Here is a 22,804-nt window from a genome sequence, read left to right on the forward strand (position 1 = left end):
TACACTTACCTCCTAAATATGAACAATTGTATGTGTCAATTAGTTAAAAATCAATTAAGTAAAAAAGAAATCACTTAATTAGATTTGTACTTTTTTAATAGAAACATTAATTCATTCACTCTTACTATGATAAATTATTTTATTGTATTTACATTTCTACCTCATTTTATAAGTATTTATTACTGTTCATTTATTTTTGCTTTTCATTGAGTCATTTGAGCACATTTCCCATTTTTCCCATCATGTGGTTTAAAAAGAGATAGATCTTCTCTCTATTCTTCAGTAATTATCTTTTATAAATTCATCTATTCAACAAATGTTTATTGAGCTTCAACTATGTGTCAGGCATTGTTCTTGCTTTCGTGGATATACCATGAAAAAAAGTGACAAAATTCCTATCTGCATACAATTTATATTCTAGTGAGAGCAAAAACAGCACTGAGAAAGGCAATGGATATAAACAAATCATGTAGTATATTAGACAGTGACAGGTGCTATGAAGTGAAGTAAGTCAAGTGAAGTATGTGGGGAATGAGGGAAGCAAATTTAAACAGCATTCTCAAAGGAGGCCCAACACAGCTATCTAGGGGAGAACTTTCCAATAATAGGGAACAGGTGTAAAATCTCTGAGGTGGAAGCAGGCCTAGCATGTTCAAGGAATAGCGATGAGGCCAATGTGTCTAGAGAAAAGTGACACAGGGATGGTGACAGCAGATGAAGTCAGATAGGTAAAAAGATGCCAGAATGTTTAGGACTTTCTATTTCAATGAATTTGAAGTTGAATTTAAGAACTGAATCAATGTAAAATATTTTTCATTGAATACAAATTTACTGGCTTTTTCTTTTCAAGTTTTATTTTGGATTCAGGGTATACGCCTGAAGGTTTGTAACAAGAGTATGTTGCATGATGCTGACATTTGGGATGTGGATGATCCTGTCACCCTGAGAGTAAGCAAAATAGCCACTAGGTAATTTTTCAGCCCACATACCCTCCCTCCTTACTCTAGTAGTCCCTAGCGTCCATTGTTCTCATCTTTGGGTCTAAGTGTACGCAATATTTAGCTCCTACTTGTAACTGAGAACATGTGGTATTTGGTTGTCTGTTCCTGTGTTAATTCACTCAGGATAATGGCCTCCAACTGCATCCATGTTCCAGCAAAGGACATGATTTCATTCTTTTTATGGCTGTATAGTATTCCGTGGGGTATATGTACCATATTTTCATTATCCAACCCACCATTGATGGGCACCTAGATCAGTTCTAAGTCTGCTATTGTGAATAGTGCTGTGATGAACGTGCAAGTAAGTACATGTATATTTTTGGTAGAAAGATCTGTTTTCTTTTAGGTATGTACCCAATAATGGGATTGCTGGGTCGAATGGTAGTTCTGTTTTAAGTTATTTGAGAAATCTCCAAACTGCTTTGCACAGTAGTTGAACTAGCTTGCATTCTCACCAACAATGTATAAGCATTCCCTTTTCTCTGCAGCCTTGCAAGCATCTGTTATTTTTTTTTACTTTTTAATAATCACCATTTTGACTGCTGTGAGATGGTATCTCATTGTGGTTTTGGTTTGCATTCTTCTAACACTTAGTGATAATGAGCATTTTTAAATGTTTGTTGGCTGTATGTCTTCTTTTAAGAAGTGTCTGTTCATGTCTTTTGCCCACTTTTTAAATGGAGTTGCTTTTTGCTTATAGATTTAAATTCCTTAACGATTTCAGATATTAGACCTTTGTTAGATGCATAATTTGTAAATATTTTCTCCCATTGTGTAGGTTGTCTGTTTATTCTGTTGATAGTTTCTTTGCTGAGTGATAGTTTTTTCATTTAATTAGGTCCAACTTATCAATACTTTCTATTATTGCAATTGCTTTTGGGAACTTAGCCATGAATGCTTTGCCAAAAAAGATGTCAAGAAGGGTATTTCCTAGATTTTCTTCTAGGATTTTTGTAGTTTTAGATCTTACATTTAGACCTTTAGCTCATCTTGAGTTAATTTTTGTATATGGTAAAAGGTAAGGACCCAGTTTCATTCTTTCGCATATGGCTAGCCAGTTATACTGGCACCATTTATCAAATAGGGAGTCCTTTGCTTATTTTTGTCAACTTTGTCAAAGATCAGATAGTTGTAGGTGTGCAGGATTTTTTCAGGGTTCTCTGTTCTGTTCCGTTGGTTTATGTGTCTGTTTTTGCACAAGCACCATGCTGTTTTGATTACTATAGCCTTATAGTATAGTTTGAAGTTGAATAACATGATGCCTCTGGCTTTGTTCTTTTTGCTTAGGATTGCTTTGGCTATTTGGACACTTTTTGGTTTTGCATGAATTTTAAAATAGATTTTTTCTATTTCTGTGAAAAAATCGCATTGATATTTTGATAGGAATGGCATTGAATCTGTAAATTGCTTTGGGCAGTATGGTCATTTTAATGATATTGATTCTTCCACTCCATGAGCATGTGGTATTTGTTCCATTTATTTGTTTTGTCTCTGATTTCTGTCAGAAGCATTTTGTAGTTCTCTCTGTAGTTTTTTCACCTCCTTGGTTAGGTGCATTCCTAGGTACTTCATTTTCTTGTGGCTATGATAAATGGGATTATGTTCTTGATTTGGCTGTCATCTAGAATGTTATTGGTGTTTAGAAATGCTAGTGATTTTGTACATAGATTTTATATTCTGAAACTTTACTGAAGTCGTTATCAGTTCTAGGAGGTTTTGGCAGACTCTTTAGGGTTTTCTAGGTATAGAATGATATTATCAGTGAAGAGAGATAGTTCAACTTCTTTTTCAATTTAGATGCCTTTTATTTCTTTCTCTTGAACTGGTTGCTCTTAATAGGACTTCTAGTACTGTGTTGAATAGGAGTTGTGAGAATGGGCATCCTTGTCTTGTTCCGGTTCTCAAGGGGAATGCTTCCAGCTTTTGCCTATTCAGTATGATGTTAGCTATGTCATAAGCTGGCTCTCAGTATTTGATGGTACATTCCTTTGATGCCTACTGTGTTGAGGGATTTTACAATGAAAAGATGCTGGATTTTATCAAAGGATTCTACTACATCAATTCAGATAATCATACGGTTTTTGTTTTATTATCTTTGTGTAGAGAATCACATATATCATTTGCGTATGTTGAACCAATCTTGCATCCCAAGAATAAAGCTTACTTGATCATGGTGAATTAACTTCTTGATTTGCTGCTATATTCAGTTTGCTAGTATTCTGTTGAGGATTTTTGTGTCTATGTTTATCAGATATATTAACCTTTAGTTTACATTTTCATTGTGTCTACACCAGATTTTGGCATCAGGATGATGCTGATTCCATATAATCAGTTAGGGAGGAGCCTTTCCTCTTTGCTTTTTGTTGTTGTTGTTGTTGTTGTTGTTGTTGTTTGAATAATTTTGGTAAGAATTGTACCATTTCCTCTTTGTTATATCTGATTGAATTCAGCTGGGAATCCAGGTGTTCCAGGGCTTTATTTGCTTCATGGGTTTTTATTACTGATTTAATTTGGAACTTGTTATTGGTCTGTTCAGGTTTTCACTTTCTTTTAGTTAATTTTTGAGAGGTTGTGTGTTTCCAGGAATTTATCCAATTCCTTTAGATTTTCTCATTCGTGGACAAAGAGGTGTTCATATTAGTCTTTGAGGATATTTTGCATTTCTGTGAGATTGGTTATACTGCTATCTTTCACAACACCCACAGACTCAAAGTAAAGGAATGGAGAAACATCTACCAAGCAAACCAAACACAAAAAAATAGGAGTCGCTATTGTTATATTAGATAAAACAGACTTTAAACCAACAACAATCAGTAAGAACAAAGAAAGGTATTACATAATGATAAAGTGTTCAAGAAGAAGACTTAACTATCCAAAATATATACACGCTTAACAGTTTAGCACCCAGATTCCTAAAACAAGTTTTTCTTGACCTATGAAAATATTTAGACAGCACACAATAATAGTGAGGGACTTTAATAATTGAGACAGAAAACTAACAAAGAAATTGTGAACTTAAACTTGTCAGTTGACAAATTGGACCTAATAGACATCTACAGAATACTACACCTAACAACCACAGAGTATACAGACTTCTCATCTGCACATGGAACATATTCTAAGATTGACCACACGCTCAGTCATAAAGCAAGTCTCAATAAATTCAAAAAAACTGAAATCCTACCAAGAATAGTCTCAGACCACAGTGCAATAAAAATGGAAATTAATACCAAGAAAGTTTCTGAAAACTACATGAAAACATGGAAGTTAAATAACATGCTCCTGGCCAGGCACAGTGGCTCATACCTGTAATCCCAGCACTTTGGGAGGCTGAGGAGGGTGGATCATGAGGTCAGAAGTTCAAGACCAGCCTGGCCAACATAGTGAAACCCTGTCTCTACTAAAAATACAAAAATTAGCGGGGCATGGTGGCACACACCTGTAGTCCCAGCTGCTCAGGAGGCTGAGGCAGGAGAATCGCTTGAACCTGTGAGGTGGAGGTTGTGGTGAGCTGGGATCGCATCACTGCACTCCAGCATGGCAACAGAGAAAGACTCTGTCTCCAAAAAAAAAAAAAAAAAAAAAAAAAAAAAAAAAGAAACAAAGAAACAAAGAAAGAAAGAAAAGAAAACAATCATGCTCCTGAAAACTCTTGGGTAAAAAATGAAATGAAGGTAGAAATCCAAAAATGCTTTGAAATTAATAAAATAGAGCTAAAACTTACCAAAATCTTAGGGATGCAACTAAAGCAGTGTTAAGAGGACAGTTTATTGTGCAACTGTTGTCATCAAGAAGTCAGAAAAATTGCAATTTAACAATCTAACTTTGTGCCTAGAGGAACTAGGATGAAAAAGAACAACCAAACCAAAGCTAGCAGAAAAGAAATAACTAAAACCAGATAACTAAACAAAATTGAGAGAAAATCTATACAAAAGATCAATAAAACCAAGAATTGTTTTTTTGAAAGAATAAGCAAGATTGATAGACCACTAGCTAGATTAACAAAGTGAAGATCCAAATAGGCACAAAATGAGAAATTACAAAATTTTACTGGTTTTTAGGACATTTCACTTAAGCCATTGCATAGCACAAGATGTTGTATTTTTGTGTTTATGTCAAGCACATGCATTAACATACATATAACAATACATGTATAAACACACCACCAATCTAGTCTCTGTCAACAAATTGCTTGATTTGAATGATTTTTTTTCTACACACTGATGTAACATTGTACTTATTGAGATATTTTAGGCAGGCAGCATGACTTACTGTGATATCTATGTAAAATGTAACTGGCAATTAAAAAGAAATAATTATTACTTAAGTTATAACATAATTAAACTGTTTTGAGTTTAGAAAATGGGTAAAGACAATTGTTTTACATTAAAATATTTTAATAAAATATTTTAATAAAATATTTTAATATAATATTAGTGAAGAATTAGTGCAAAAGCTACTACTACAACCAAACAGTAAAGGAAAAAAAGAGACTAGAAAAAAGTAAGGCCCAAATGTTACAATGAATGGCAATTGCAATTCACCACAGCAGAACATAATAAATGTTTGTTTAGAAAACAGTTCAACATGTCTGAAACACTGTCATATGCGCATCTACTTTTGCAACTATGAATTTTATGAAATATAAATGAAAATTAACTCATTCCAATGAAAATTCAGTATCCAAATTGAGATGTCCTTCAGGTGTAAAATACACTGGATGTGATAGACTTTGTATGAATAAAACATATTAAGAACTGTATTATGAACAATTTTATATCAATTCCATGACAAAATATTTTGGATATATTTGGTTATGTAAAATGTATTGTTAAAATTAATTTTGCTTATTTTTCTTTTTTAGTGTAGCTAGAAAAATTAAAATTGCATATATGGCTTGCATTGTATTTCCATTGGTGAGTACTGGTTTACATCATTTAGGAAGAGAGGTCTTTTTGCATAGAGCAGAGTTCAGAATGATCTTAGGACTTTTAACATAGAGGAAGATACATCCATTGCCATACACTAAACATATCTTAGGAGATAAATGGCTTTGGTTGACCCAGTTCCTTAATCAGTTATGCCAATAATTTTCCCTTGGCCACTTGCTTGTGAATATTGGCTTCAAGCTTCAATTTTCTAGGATTTTGTCAGTTAAGATTTGCTCTTACTTCTCCTATGGCATCCCTCTGTATGTTGCATGTAATTCTTCCCTATGTTGCAAGTTGCAGGTAATATTTATGCTAATTTTGTTTTTCTGCATCAATTCAATTCTATCTACTTTTTACGTCATCAATGATGTTTTCAACCAGGGAAAGGGGCTCACGCCTGTAATCCCAGCACTTTGGGAGGCCAAGGTGGGAGGACTGGTTGAGGCCAGGAGTTTGAGACCAGCCTGGGCAATAAAGCAAGACTCGGTCTCTATAAATCTAATTTGAAAAATATTCTAAAAATAATTTCTCAAAACTCTATCTCATATTCCTCCCTTTCTCACCAAGTCCTATTTTTGTGTTTGGTAACCTGGATGTCCTTTGGACAATCTAAATGATGTACCAGCTTATCAGAATGTAACTCCTATATCTTCTCTTCCCCACTTTTGCCTCCAACTTTTATGTTTACTCCTTAGATCTTGTTATGTCCTATAGACAGTCCTTCTAAATAATGAGTGCCTCAAAGACCAACATATTGCTCTTTGATCTAAACTTTCTTTAAATCCAGCATTTTCAATGAAAGCCCTGAGTTCTCCAGTACCCTATATAATGTTATTTTATCAAGAATATCAATTATTAAGTGTCAATTTTCTCCTAATCACTTCGTCTCCAACTTCATAATCACATGCCACACTATATCCATTAGCCTATGGGCCATGATTTACAACATATTGACATATATGCTTCCAGAAGTTAAAATTCTATAATATAGAGCTGGGCGCAGCAGCTCACACCTGTAATCCCAGCACTTTGGGAGGCCAAGGTGGGCGGATGATGAAGTCAAGAGATAGAAACCATGCTGGCCAACATGGTGAAACTCCATCTCTACTAAAAATACAAAAATTAGCTGGTCATGGCGGCACGCACCTGTCATCCCAGCTACTCAGGAGGCTGAGGCAGGAGAATCGCTTGAACCTGGGAGGCAGAGGTTGCAGTGAGCCAAGATCACGCCACTGCACCCCAGCCTGGAGACAGAGTGAGACTCTGTCAAAAAAAAATAAATAAAAAATAACAGCTATAAAATAAGTAATATAAAGAAGGTATCATATAAAAAATGTTAAAATATTGAGTTAGAAGTTGTCTTTTCCCATCAGAATTCTGTATGTATTGCATAGACATCTTGTTTTCCATATTGTATGATTGAAAACCAAAGACATCTATTTTTATTTTTGGAAGAAATAAAGTTTTCTGCTTCAATTCTTATGAGATATCTCTTCTTTATCTTGAGAATCTAAATGTGTTTTCAATGAAATATCTATGCCTGAGTTTCTTTTCATTGACTCTGCCTAGAATATATTGAGCTTCCTCAATCTGCATGTACAGATACAAGTCTTTGTAAATCATTAAATTTCTCTTTCATTTAAAGTCATTGAATTATGTGTACTGTTCTCTTTTTCAAGCAGACCTCTTATTTATAGTTTAGGACATCCAAATCTTCTCTGTCTTTTTTGGCTCTTTTCTCTTTGTCTCTTTCCTTTTAAATTACTGATGCTCTTCTCAAATTGCCCTCTACATTTCTAATTAATTTGCCTGCAGCATTAGTTCTCTTCTCTATTGCTGAAAATATGGATTTTAATTCTGTTATTGGGTTTTGATTTTCTCTGAGGCCATTTTTTTGTTTCATCACAACACCTTTTTCTAATTCTGCTGCTTTTTCATCTCCTTTTCTTTCTCCTGATGAATGCCTACTTCTCTTTCAAAGAAACAATGCCTTTTTGTCTTCTGAAGATGCCAAATACTTGTCTTAAAAATAACTTTTAGATCTTTCAGTAGTTTACAAGAATAAGTCCTTTCTTTGAGGCTTCTGAATGCTATTCCCTTTTGTCTGTTCTATGGTTGTTTTTTCCTCAAACATGTGGGGAGGTTTCTACTCATTTCCTTTGAATAAAGCAAAGCTCTACCTAGTGAACTGCCTATGTCTCCTCCCTGCATAGGTACTTGGAGGTCACAGGTGACTGGAAGACATATCATGCTTTCTCAGGTCACAGGTGACTGGAAGCTTTAAGTGCTTCACTCTCAACCCAATTTACAATTTCTAGCAGGATTTGGTCCAGTGAAATGTTGTAGGAGTTTCCACTACCTAGATCTCTGACAATGAGAACTCATAGAATAATTGAAACAAAACAAAAAGTTTAATCCATAGCATAAACTGCGAACAGACCTTCTCCACCTCTGCTCTTGCTCCTCCTCTACACAGAACATTTTGTATTTGGGAACTGAGAGGTGGGAGAGGAGGAGACTCTGTCTCCTAAAATGAAACACACACCTCCACAATCTCCTCCAATTTCCTAATCTGTAGTTTACTTGCAGTTGCCATCTCTGAGTAAGCATTGAAAACTGTAAATTAAAGAGTTCCATAAATAGAGGTTGAGCAAAAACTAAAGCCTTCCTTAAAGGTGTGCATTTTGTGTGCATTTTCACTCATAGTAAGGCCATCGAAATTGTTGATAAACTCTGCACTCTAAAGGTTACCTTAATCAACTTACGAGGACTTTCCTAAAATATCTTAAAAGCCATCTACTTTTTTGCTCACAAAAAAAAAGAGCTTCCCTTTCTTAATTTGAAAAGAATCTGTAGCATGTGCCAGAGGAGAAAAAAATGCAATAGTATCCATCCAATTTGACATGTGACCCAAAATAGCTTGGTCTAAAATAATAAATAATAGAGATGAGCTTTATTGCCCTTTCCCTATAACTTTCCAACAGGTACATTTATAGAAAATTCTGGAATTTTGGACCTGAAAGGAAGCTTCCCCATGTTGTCTGGTTTAATGTGCTAATTTTGCAAATGAGGAAACTGGGAAATAAGAAAAATTATTTGTATAAACTTAGATATCAATAGAACTGACAAGGAAACCCATTATCAGAGTGCCAGTTCAATTTATTTTCTGTGAAACCACTTTGGATTCTGTCTACCTATTACTACAGTGGGCAGAGCTTTCCTTACCTGGGAGGGAAACCTCAGCTGTCTTCAGAGAAATAGCCAGAACACTAAGCCTTGAGCAACAACTGGCAGAACAGTGCAGCTGTCATCAAGTCTGTCATTTCCTGCTTCTTCAGATCATTACCGACTGCCTTGCCAGACAAAGACCTTTGTGCATGTTTACTTCCAAAGAAAAATACTTTCCCCATATGCATGAAGCAAAAATGTTAAATTGTTCAAGGAAAAGGTTTTTTTTTCCTTCTTTTATTCCCAGCTCCATAATGACCAACATTTGAAATATGTAATATCTGAAAGATATTAGCCCCTCATTAGGGTCAAAGGTCAAAGGCATAAGCTAACAATATTTATGAATTGATGAGTATTGTATGTAAATGTCAATATTGTTAAATCAGTAATAATTCTAAATTTGAAAGACCAAAGATAAGTATTGACATTTAACAATAACAGACAGAGTTATATATAATGACATAGACTATTCTGAGAATAAAGAAGGGTATTAACTTTCTGTGATCCAAAGGATACATAGAAGCTTCTTGTATACATGTCCAAAATGCATAAGTTTGTGTAAAGCAAACTTATTTGTGTAAAACACAATAAATTTGTTTGTGTAAAACAAATCTCACTCAGTCTTTACATTCTGTCCTTATTATAACAAAGTAGAAAGAGTAAGGACTATGGAGCCAACTGATGTGAATTCAAACCCACATCTCATAGCTGTAGTACTTTGAACACATTACCATATCTCCAATTGGGGTTTCTTATCTATGGGAATAATAATCCTACCTCAGAGTTACTATGGTTGCTGCATATGTGAAATCAAAACAGATATTATATGCAAAGATTTTAGGTTCATTCTGTAACCTGAGCATTTAAGAAATATTAGTTCTTTACTTCTATATGGAAAATAATTCAAAAAACCAGTAAACTAGTAAACACATAATTATGCCCCTACTAAATTTTTGAATTGAATATGTACCTTCTTTCTTAATCACATACAGATTTATTTTATTTCATCTCCTGGTACATTCATTCAATTAACACATAGTTTTCAATCCCTACAATGTGCCAGGACTGTTGTAGGCATGTTGGATGCATCAATGAACAAAACAGACAAAAAAAGGTTCTAATCTCATGAAGGTTACAATCTACGAGGGAGAGAGATAATAAATAATAAACAAAATAAGCATGTTTGTAACTGGCAAATGCTATGTGAAAAAACAGCACAGGTAAGGGATATTTGGACTGCATGGAGGAGGCATCTTTATATTTTAAATGCAAGAGATCAAGTCAAGCTCTTTTGAAGGAGGTAAGGAAGTAAGCTGTACAAATATCTGGGGAAAGAGTGTTCCAGGCAGAGGACAGAGCAATTATAAAAACTCATGGTGGGAGCAAGAAAAAAGACAGCCAGTGTGGCTGGATCAAAATAAGCAAGTGGTACAATAATACATGAGGATAAGGGAAAGGGGATGGCAAGGTAGGTAGTCAGATTATGTGGCACTTACATTCTTTTTAGTGGTTGTGGCATTTAAAACACTATAGCAAGGCTGCATTGATACCTCATGATTTAGTAGAAAGGATTTACGGGCTTAGCATTTGGTTCCCTCATTACCTACTTAAATAAGTTAGGTCAAATCATGTGTCTATATCTCAGCTCACATAAGAATCTTAAACTAATAATAGATCAATAAGTCTAAATCAGCTCAAACTTTAAAAATCATAAAAATGATTTCTAAATCCCTAAAGAAGTGAATGAGAAAATAAGTGAATAACCTCAAGTACATGGCTTGGAGCACTAAGCCAAAATCTTAAATGTCTATCTCTTTTCTCTTTATCAATCTTATTTTGTCACCCAAAAGTGTGAGTAAGAGATGCCAGGGCTTTATTGGTTTTAATTTAAAAGTCACATCTTTTTTGGAAAAGGCAATGCAATTGGCACTTTTGGTGTTTTCCTTATATTTATCACAACTTAAAGGCTATTGGAAAAGTTAGAAAAGTAGTGAAGGAAAGAAACATGTGACTTTAGTCATAATCTTTAGAATCATATATGCATTAAAGATGAAAAAAGAGAGAAAAAACAAATGTCTTTTTTAAAGTGTATTTTAAGAATGCTAGATTGCTCAAGAAAGAAGGGTAAGATGCTATTTTACACATACACTCTGAAAATCCATTTCTCAGACACCCATGGCCTCTGCCCAAGGCAATACTAATCACATAACTAACAAGGTTTAAAACTATTAAGCACTCATAGGTTGCCTCCTACTAGAAGTAACAAAAGAAGTTACTTTGAGTTTTCTTTTTTGTTATTTTACATCTTTCTTAACACTTTCAGAGAAAATACTGTTTTAATTTTGTATCAGTCAGAGTGAATTATGCACTAGCAAAAAATGACCCCATATCTGGGAGGTTTAAAACAGGGTTCAGCAAAACCTTTTCATTGCTTTCAGACCCCTGGTTTACAATAACAAGCTTATCTTTTGTTCATGCCAAATGTCCATCCCAGATCACCAGGGAACTCATCTCACAGAGGTCACTGGGCTATTTGAATGCCTCCCAAAAATACCAAGGCAGTAAAAGAGAATGTGTTGGATCATACTCTGACTCTTAAATCTCCCCTTGGAAATAGCACACATCATTTTATGCATATCTCATTGGCCAAAGCAAGTCGTATGGTCACATCTAATTTCCCACTATGGAAAAACAACTGAAAGACTATCTCCCAGTCTTTACCAAGACCAAAAAGAGTGTTAATTGGTTTCCTCTCTGAACTGCTTGCTCTCAGTGTCCATTCTGGCATTCTGAGTTTTTTAGCTTTTACATAGCAAAGTCATATAAACCCCAAATAGAGGTTGAATGGAACTAAATCAAAGAAAGTAGCAGAGAGCCCAGTGGCCCACAGGAGCCCAGAAACCTCTATACAAAAAAAAATTATTGCCCAAATTAACTCAATGGCCTAAAATTCTACAGCATTAAGAAAGTCGCTAAAACTTATACACAATTCCCATCAGTCTTGTTCGCCATTATATCACCTTTTACTCAAGGGTAAGCTGCTACTCTATGCCTTCAAATTGTTTGGGGAACTCTACTGTCAATTATCATTTACTCATAAAACTCAAGTGTCTAGAATAATGACACCAAAAAGCTTTTTAAAAGTAGTCTAAAAAGTACAGTGGGTCATGTAAAATACTAACACTAAATTTAATCATAAAAGAAACAATAATACCTTCACTCAGTGCCTAGCAGTTTTTTTTCTGTCTCAGTTCTAGTAAATGTTTGTGAACTCTCAGATAGCGTGCCCATCTGTCAGTTCTCTCCTCACCATTCATAGCTAATTTCTCTAATAAGGGCATCCAAATTGTCTTTTGGAAAACTCCTGTTCCATATTCTCAGCCATATGCCTTCAACGAGATTAACCACAATTCCAGCCCCAAAGAGAATCCTAACTAAATAAAGCCAACCAGATTATTAGCTCTTTTCTCTGGCCATAATGATTATTTTAGGAGGGCATGAATGACCATTTCCATTAATGATGCCACAGCATACTCTTGACTGGGGCCTTTAGGAGAAATTTCCCCCTGGTTCTTACAAAAGCCATCATGAGAAATTGGATCCCCTAGACAGTTTGGAGAGAGAACAAGAGCAACAACTTCTATTATGTTGCTTCCATTAGTCATCTTGAAGACAACCTTGAGAGGAGACAGGCAGGGTCTGAAGACTCAGAGAGCACACCCGGAGACCCTGCAACCTGTGAATCCCTAAATCTAATCCTCTGTTGGACATTTCCATTGTATGAATTAATCCATTTTTTTGTTTCACCCCATTTTGTGCAGATCTTTGTCATTTGGAACCAAAATTTTGTTAACAGTGGCATTATCACACACAGAAGGAACAGCTAATAAAAAAGTAATCTTGTTAGTCAAGGGGGAGGTGTTGAGAGGCACAGGACTGAGACAGCTGAGAGCTTTGCTAGCAAAGAGAAGACAAACACAAAACTAGCCTGGGACCCAGGACACCTTGGTTAGAGTCACAGATCTCTGAGGTCTCCTTATATAAATGAATTTAGTTTTGTAGACCTCAGCATTTTAATCTGTAAAGGAAATAAATTGCATTTGATAATTTCTTAGGTCCTGAACAGATTTTTAATTACATGATTTTATTAATAATATAAACAAGCGCAATAACTCAAAGGGGCCACTTAGGGTAATTGTAAATAGTCCCTGACAGCCTGACTGTTTATCTATTTGCCTACAGTGCAAAAATCAATATCCATAATCATGATATCAGGTCATCAAGTAAAGTTCAAATATTCAGTAGGCTCTGTTTACGATGATCATATATTTTAGAAAGCTTTGAACATAAATGATTAAAATAGAAAATGCAACCAGCAGCTCTACACACATATTCCCTAAGAGTTTTGTGTATTGCCACTGCAGCACTGTTTGTAATAATTAAAAACAGAGGAAAATGTAAAATGTAAAGAAAAGTGATAAAATAAACTTTATCACATCCTAACTATGAAAGAACACATGGCAAGGTATAATTGGTGGTGACCTCTAAATGAAGAAGAGGAGAAGAAGAAAAGAGCAAGTTTGGGAAAGAAAGTATAGGACCATATAGGTCCAGGTCCCAGAGGAGAGTCCGTTTATGCCAGCTTAATTACTAGCAGCCACCCTTTCACTCCCAAAAATGTTCTTACTTGGAAGCTACATTACAAAGTCACCCTAAAATAAAAATAAAATAGGCACTTTCTTTAATCCACTGCAGAAATATATCAATATTTTGTAGTGAAAAGATATTAAAGTATTACTTTTTAAATGGAAAAAAGAAACTTCATGAGAATTGTTTGCAACATACAGAATAGTGGTTTTCAAACATATGTAGGATCATGGGAACTGAGATTCAAATGATGGCTTACTGAGAAGGCGGATATATAACATTGTTCTGTTAAAAGCGATGGTGACATGATTCATGGACCCCATCCCCTTGCCCTGATCTTTTCTCATTATGACATGGCCTGAAGGGATGCTTCACAGCCCCTCTAAAAGCCACTGCTCCATGGGCTATTTCAGTTAACAAGAAAATGCATATAAGTAGACAGATGTTTAGACTTCTTCTGTAGAGGGTTCTAAATATGAGGCTGCAGCTGAAGTCATTTTATATTCACATATATGAAAAAGGTAAACTACAGGCCAAGCTGCAAGGGAAGAAAGGGAGTGGGGAAAGAGAGAGATTGATTTAATTATTTGATTGATTGATTTGCTTCAGTGAAAATTCCTTAGGAAAATCGCTTGCCTGTCATTCCTCACTAGCTTTCTACAATCAGAGATATTCTTATTCAACATAGTAAATATAGCATGAATAAAAATAAAAACATGTCTCCAAAACCACACATCACCATCCTCTACTGAGACACTGGAAAATGCTAGTTCCCACCCAAGAATGACTGACTCAGAACCTTTGGGAATGGGCCCTAGAATTTGCTTGTTATTAAACCCTCTAGGTGAAATGAATGCTCCTTTGGTCCCCTAGAGGAATCTTTCCTCTCCAGGATTGTGCACCCTAGCAGCAAAGGAGAATTTTTTCAGGAAAGAATCACTATAACAAACATTATATGAGCTGAACACAATGGGCTAGTATTGTACTACCTACGAGTAACACAAATTGGGTTTTAAAGATGAGTTGGTAGTCCCAGAGAAATAACCCATTGTAACAGAGCTTAGAAATACTACCAGTCAAATCACGTTTTCTAAAACATAAAATCCTGCTCTGATACATTTAGCCAGATACAAAGGCATAAATACCAGACACGACTGTTTTAAGAGAATCACACCAGATTTAACAGCTGAGCAGGCCATTTGTCATTCTTTAAAGGTGTGTCATTAATCTTATACTATTCCAAAAAGCCAGGCCTCTCCTACCCTGATCCACTTTAAATCTAACAACTATTTATTGACTGTCTTTCTCATGCTTGGCACTCTGCTGAGAGATATAGACCTGCGGATGCATCGGATTCACATTTATTGGGTGCCTATTTTACATTAAACTACTGAGTCTTTACTCTAAATTGGGTTATGGTGCTTTTTGAGAACATTATTTGTTCAAAAGACCCAGTGTTGGTACATAAAATGCAAAATAAATTTTACAAAGGGCAAAGCATAACAAGGACAATGCCCATGTTATTATTTTATGAGAGACAAACTCACCTACATTTAGAATTATATATTACATAGGAAAGTACACTGGAAGAAAGCATATCAAATGTTAATCATAATTGCCCCTTGACTGAAGGATTAGGAGGTTAATCAATCATCTATTTGACATTTCTTTTGCACTACTCAAATTTTGAACAATAATTTTTAAAACCTTACTGGCCATCAGAGAAATGCAAATCAAAACCACAATGAGATATCATCTCACACCAGTTAGAATGGCAATCATTAAAAAGTCAGGAAACAACAGGTGCTGGAGAGGATGTGGAGAAATAGGAACACTTTTACACTGTTGGTGGGACTGGAAACTAGTTCAACCATTGTGGAAGTCAGTGTGGCGATTCCTCAGGGATCTAGAACTAGAAATACCATTTGACCCAGCCATCCCATTACTGGGTATATACCCAAAGGATTATAAATCATGCTGCTATAAAGACGCATGCACACATATGTTTATTGTGGCACTATTCACAATAGCAAAGACTTGGAACCAACCCAAATGTCCAACAGTGATAGACTGGATTAAGAAAATGTGGCACATCTACACCATAGAATACTATGCAGCCATAAAAAATGATGAGTTCATGTCCTTTGTAGGGACATGGAGGAAGTTGGAAACCATCATTCTCAGCAAACCATCGCAAGGACAAAAAACCAAACACTGCATGTTCTCACTCATAGGTGGGAATTGAACAATGAGAACACACGGACACAGGAAGGGGAAAATCACACACCGGGGCCTGTTGTGGGGTGGGGGGAGGGGGGAGGGATAGCATTAGGAGATATACCTAATGTTAAATTATGAGTTAATGGGTGCAGCACAGCAACATGGCACATGTATATATATGTAACAAAACTGCAAGTTGTGCACATGTACCCTAAAACTTAAAGTATAATAAAAAGAAACAATATATATATATAAAACCTTAAATAATAATAAATATACATTCAGCCCTTTGTATCCATGAGTTCTGCATCCACGAATTCAACCAACAATGAATTGAAAATACTTTGAGCAACAGATGGTTGTGTCTGTACTGAACACGTAGAGACTTGTTTTTCTTGTTATTTTCTAAACAACAGAGTATAACAACTATTTACATTCGTTTACATTGTATTGGGTATTGTAAGCAACCTAGAAATGACTTAAAGTATACAGGAGGATGTGCATAGTTTAGATGCAGACACTACACCATTTTATACCACGAGCTTGAGCAACCATGGATTTTGATATTCAGGGGATCCTGGAACCAATTCTTAGTGGATACTGAGGGACAACTCTTCTTAAGCAAAAATAATAATAATAATTAATACAAAGCACAACTAGCTTTAGGTAATCAGTGTGAAAGGGAAATAAATCTTGGGACCCCAAACTCATTAAGCCAAAGGGAAAAGTTAAGCTGGTAACTGGGTCACAGAAACCTGCCTCCCCCTTTTTGTTCCTAAATAAGATGGCTACAAGATGAAAAGCTACATGCCTCCCCCATATTTTGTCCACAAGGAAATTCCTAGTGAGCTCCAAGATCTTTACCCTAAAGTGCTTCTGTGAAAATTTCACCATGGCAATGTAAATTGACATCTTATCTGTACAGGTGCAGTCACCCCCCTGCCCACCTGGCACAAATGCGTATCTGATTGTTCCCCGGTTCCATTTTCTATGTCATCTTATATATATTAAAAAAAAAATTTAGATTCACTGAGCCAAAGGCATGAATGACTATTTCTTTCTACCCTCCTCTTACATGAAAATTGTGTACTTCTCAATATCCAACCCTTTCCCCTTTAAATTTGGAGCCCTCAAAATCATCTTCGGAGGAAGGCATAGGCCTGTCTCCCAGGTGCGCATCCGTAACTTTGGCAAATAAACCTAAAATGACTGAGACTTGTCGTTTTTCTCAATTGACATTAGCTAGTATGTGAAATTTTATTTTTATTTTTTTCCTCCAAAATTTTGGTCTTCTTGGCACCTAATAAGGTTTATCAATTCTGTATCACATTTTTCTTCTTTAAAATATTTTTATTCATCATTTTGTAGTGACATTCTTTATTGTGTTGCCACATATAATCTATGCATATCAAAACCATGAGTTTCAAATGTACTATCCAATCTAGTTGTATATTTAACTGCTCAACCTTTTTTAATCATGGTCCTTTAGACTCCCAGAATAATATACAAAACTCAGAAGCTTATCTAATTAACAGAATGTAGATTTTACTAACTTCATAATTCCTCCTCGACTTATAGAAGCAGAGTGTTTCTTGCCTTGATTTCTCACTTAAAAAGCTGATATTCATATGGAATTTCTATATGAGTTCCAGTTTAGAGAATTTTCAGGAAAATTCTCCCTACAGCTATGAATTGCTGTTGGTGTCAGCCATGTTGGATTTGCCCTCTCTTGATATCAAAGGACTATTACTACATTTGTGACCCTTGTTCCCAAGTGTGATATGTCATATGTAGCTGTACCCTTTCTTATAAAGATAGCTGCCTGTTTGTATAAGAATGAAGAACATAAACAAAACTCACACTCTCATTTAGGGATTCTGCTACCTACACCTGTGAAATGTATATCTCTCTAGCCTATGGAGAGAGAAATTTGTTGCTTTAAGATTTAGCAAGACTGCCTGGCAAGAACCTCACCCTCCAATTATAACGAGGTTAAGCCCTGAAAAGAAGAGATAGATTTGAGCACCATCCCACTGTCTGCCCTGTCAGGCCCTGTGGTTCAGAGCCCCACAGCTCATGGCAGCTCTATTCCTTTTCACTCCCAATTACCAAGAAACAAACTGCAGTTAGAACACAGGACACTTTAACAGAATCAAAGCTCTTCACCCGCAGGTCTGAAAGTAATGTCAGTAATATCCACACATCATTTGAGAATTGCATTTACTAGAGAATAAAAAGGCATATGATAACCTCTGACCACTACCAGTTCTCTTGGGTTCTAAAATTTTGATTTTGATTAGATAATCAAAATACAGTCTCATCTGGAAGAAGCACTTAGCCCTGATTTGAGGCAATTCCTAAAACAACCCTACCTAATGTAACCATATATTCTCCAATTTCTTCCCGTTATTTTCCCTTCTATCTCAAGACTCGTGAGGGCCTTAAAAACACACCCTATGATCTACACCACCAGCATTCAGGCAATTTACTATTTCTTCAGCCATATAGTAGTTTGAGTCTTTTTATTTTTCTTCCACTGACCAGCAATATATACAAAAACCTACAAGTTACACGGATTTTTATATAACAGATAAACTAGCATTCTTTTCCTTCCCGTTATCTCTCATGGTAGTTGTAACCAGCCACAAGCAAAACTTTAATCATGAAGACTTTCTCTTGGTGATAAAGACAAATATAGAATGTGAGAAAACAGACACTATCGAATAAAAGCTTTTGACTGGTGAAACTAGGAGATTCATAACGCACACAAAGCTACTCAGCCTCAGAGAAAGGGCAACTCTTCATGCTAATTCCTGATTAAGACACAAGAAAGAGGAAGTGGGAAAAGATTCCACTGTCTCATGCCCTTTAGCACAGCTCGCTTTGATTCTGTTTAAATTAGGTCACTACAGCATTGAGCCACTGCTAATACTTATTAACAGCTAACAGGAAATTATTTTTAACTGTAGCTCCACTCAAGAACTTACCATTCATACTAGGTTTTGCAAAATACAATTTCTTGGAAAGAATACTGATGCTGAAGGAAGGACAAATGTTAGCGAAAGGAATAAAGTGGATGATAAATTCTGAGCATTATTGGTTTGCTTTGCTTTTCAGAGAACTTAGAGAAATTCTTGCCACAGCAATTTTTGTGCAGAATCCAACTGCAAATACAAAAGTAATTTATTAGGAACCACCATATTGAAAAATTTTCTTGAGTCTATTAATTAATCAGTAACTAAGGATTTGTGTTGGTGGTATTAAATAAAAACTGAGGTACCCCTATAGATATATTCCAAGACCAACAGCACATAGCCATGTAGTCAAAAGTTATCCTGAGTTCCCTGAAACACTAGCTGTAATCATCAAAGAAACAAAAACTGTCAGCTTTACATCTTTGTTAGCATGATTCAATGAAATTAAACTAATCAGCTATAGACAAATCAGATTAAACAGCTTTGCTTGCCTTACAAAGAATATTAATATATAATAGTCAATCACAAGAAAGGTCAAAATACTTCCTCCTTTATGCTTCAAAAAATTGTGCTGTAACTGCTGTGAGTGGGGCTTACCACTTTTGGTAAGGCCTTGTGGTTGGTGAAATGTTCCTTTGTATGCATGATACACTTTTAAATTTCTTCCCATTCGATCTAATTTTGGTTTCGACAGTTTGAATAAGAGATGTCTTATTGAAATAGGTAAATTATAATGACAATAGAGTGAGGCATAAATTATATGAATAATCCTGGAATGGTTGAAATATTAAACTTGAAATCAGTTCAGCAGATTGCTCTCTAGAATATTTCTTGGGGAAAATAACAAAATCAACCAATGAGTATCTATTGAGTAATGTGAGTACAGCAATGTCCTAGGTACACTAAGGGAAAGAAAAATATCAGACAGCTAGACATAAATATAAACAGCATGCTAAAGTGGAAAGAAAAGCCTAGAGGTACAGCAGAAGTTTAGTAAATGTCTGAGTAGTCAAAAGGAAACTGAAAAAGCCGTTGAAGTGGCATCATTGCCTGGGGTAAATACACGGAGCTCGCTGTCTCGCACCAAGCAGATTAAGGACATGAACACACATAAGAAATGAGTTTAGGAGTGGAGGTTTAATAGGCAAAAGAAAAAGAAAGGAGAATAGCTCGCTCTCTTGTGAAAGAGAGGGGCACCTGAAAGAGAAATCTGGCCCATGGGGGAGTGCACCGGATTTTATAGACAGGCTTGAGGAGGCAGTGTCTGATTTACTAGGGCCCACAGATTGGTTGGACCTGGTGTGACATTTACAGAGCACATGGGGAAGGCTGGCCACCCCACCCTAATCTTGTTATGCAAATGGACTTTCCAGTTGGCAGCCAGCGATGTTGTCTGCTCCTTACTGTACACGTGGCTGGCAAAGAGAAGGGAACACAGAGCTACCATTTTGAATATGCCTAGTCCCAGTTAGCCTTTTCCTGCTGGCACAACTGCCACCATTCACCTTTGCAAGCTACCAGCTTGCTTGTCTGTGTCTGCAGCTCAATTTTACAGGTTACTCTCCGTTGAAAAGAAAATGATTGGGAGGCTGCTTTTCATTAAAAGGAAAACCTTACCAAGGACTTCCTTACCCTCACTGTCAGCCTAGATAATTTCTTCTTCACTCTTATATCACCATCATCATATGAGAAAACTGTGACCTACAACTCTTGGCTTTTGACAAATTAAGAAAAATAAAAAAAATTAGATGCCTAGAATAGTAACACTATGAATTAAATTTAATAGGCATATCTACATTAAATTATATACCCTCTACATATCACATTTATACTCTATTCAAATGTCAATGAAATATTTATACAAATAGTTCACATACTCAGCCATAAAGCAAACTTCAGTACATTTTAAAGTATAGAAGTTGTACAGTTTATATTTACTGACCTCAGTGCTATAAAACATAATGACAAAGAAATCAAAATCAAAATAGCAAATAGAGTACAGCACTCTGTTAAAGTACAATACACTTTGACCAAAGCGGTTTTGTTTCAGAAGTATGAATGGTTCAATATCATAAACATTATCAGTATAATTCATTGCTTTTATAAGTCAAGAAGAAAAACTCAGCATTCCCTTTTGACTTTTTACAGCTTTAGGTAAGTCAAAGGTAATATCTAAGATGTGCCAAATAATATTAATACCAAAAAAGGAACTAACATTATACTTAATGTTAAGTCAAAGGTAAAACCCAAGACTTTTTCATTGGAATAAAAAAGAAACAAAGAAATTGACCTAAACACAGCAGTATTATCTACTGTTGTTCTGAAATTTAAGACATAGCAAGCACAAATATTGACAAAAAAGCATTATTACTTGCAAATATGACTGTCTACCTTGAACATTCCTTTGAGAATCACTGAATAAATATTGAAATCAATAAATGTGTTTAGGATAGTGTCTATAAAATAATGATGCAAAAAATTAACAGTAACGATGAGGTGCATATAAAATTATAGAATATTTTAGTCTCTAGTGCAGTCTCAATAAAATCACTAACCAACTCCAACATACTGGAGAGGAAAAAATACCCATTGTTTACAACTTCTCAGTATTTTCTGGTACGAAAAAAATTATGGAAGATGTACTTTTATGTCTCTGGGATGTACAATGGGAAGATCAAAATGTAAACATGTCTGAAATGTATTTTAATGGCATCTCATAATATTTATAACTGATCTTATTTTGCTCTTTATACCCGACTCCTTATGATGATAGAAGAAATAGCTTAAACTTGGTAATTCAAAGAAATTGGTTCTCTTTTAGTTCATAAATTTCCTCTCTTAGTCACACTGGGAAACTATTTAATTCAAACTTTAATCTTCCTAACAGGGCTGTTTTTCTTGCTTTAGGAGGATTTCTTCACCCTTTGTCCTTCCCATGACATCTGGATTCATGGGAAAATTTACAGAGCATTGTTGTGTGAAGAGGAGCTTTGAAACCATTTGCTCACCTATGGGTTTTAACTGGTTTATATAGAGTGATGTTTTTGTCTGGACCTTGAGGGTCTAACACCAGAACCTGTTAAGTGTAGCTGGTCCCTCCTGATTTCCTATTACTTTTGTTCTCTTTCTCTGTCTCCTTACCCTCTCACCAGTCATACATCTAAATACATCTCCCTCATATTCCATAATTTTTTCCCACACAAACTAGGGGATTTTCTTTGTAATGTTAGAAACTAATACACCAAAAGCAACAGAAAAACTTCTAAACCAGGTCTTCACTGGACACTACCACCATGAGAAAAAAACGTATGCCTCAGTAGAGAGCTATGTATTATCTAGACTCCAGAATATCTCTCTGGGTTATCTGATTATGATTCTACAGAAGCTATTCTACAACTCTAAATGGAGAGTAACTTACAGCAATGCAAAATAATTCTTGTCTAAACACATGTAAATTCCATCCTGCCCAGTAGAGGTTCAATTGACTCAATTAACACTGATTTAGATGGTCATTCTTTTTTGATGCTAAATGTTTTCCACTGTCTGTTTTCTTCTATTTCTTCATCTTTGTAATCGTCCCTAACAGGAAACCCAGTTTTGCTTCAATTTTCACAGTCATATTAATATTTCCAATCTATGTATTTTTCTGTTCTTTGGATTCTCTTTTGACCCAGTTTTAACATCTACTTATTTCCTCATTAAGTATGAGTTCAATAAAATCTTTAATTTGTATTCATTTTTATATCTATCTGAGAGTCATGATTTTACCCTTTACTGAAAATTTATCTTTTCATAACATTGT

This window comes from Gorilla gorilla, chromosome 12 (assembly GCF_029281585.2).
Source record: "Gorilla gorilla gorilla isolate KB3781 chromosome 12, NHGRI_mGorGor1-v2.1_pri, whole genome shotgun sequence".
Lineage (NCBI taxonomy): Eukaryota > Metazoa > Chordata > Mammalia > Primates > Hominidae > Gorilla > Gorilla gorilla.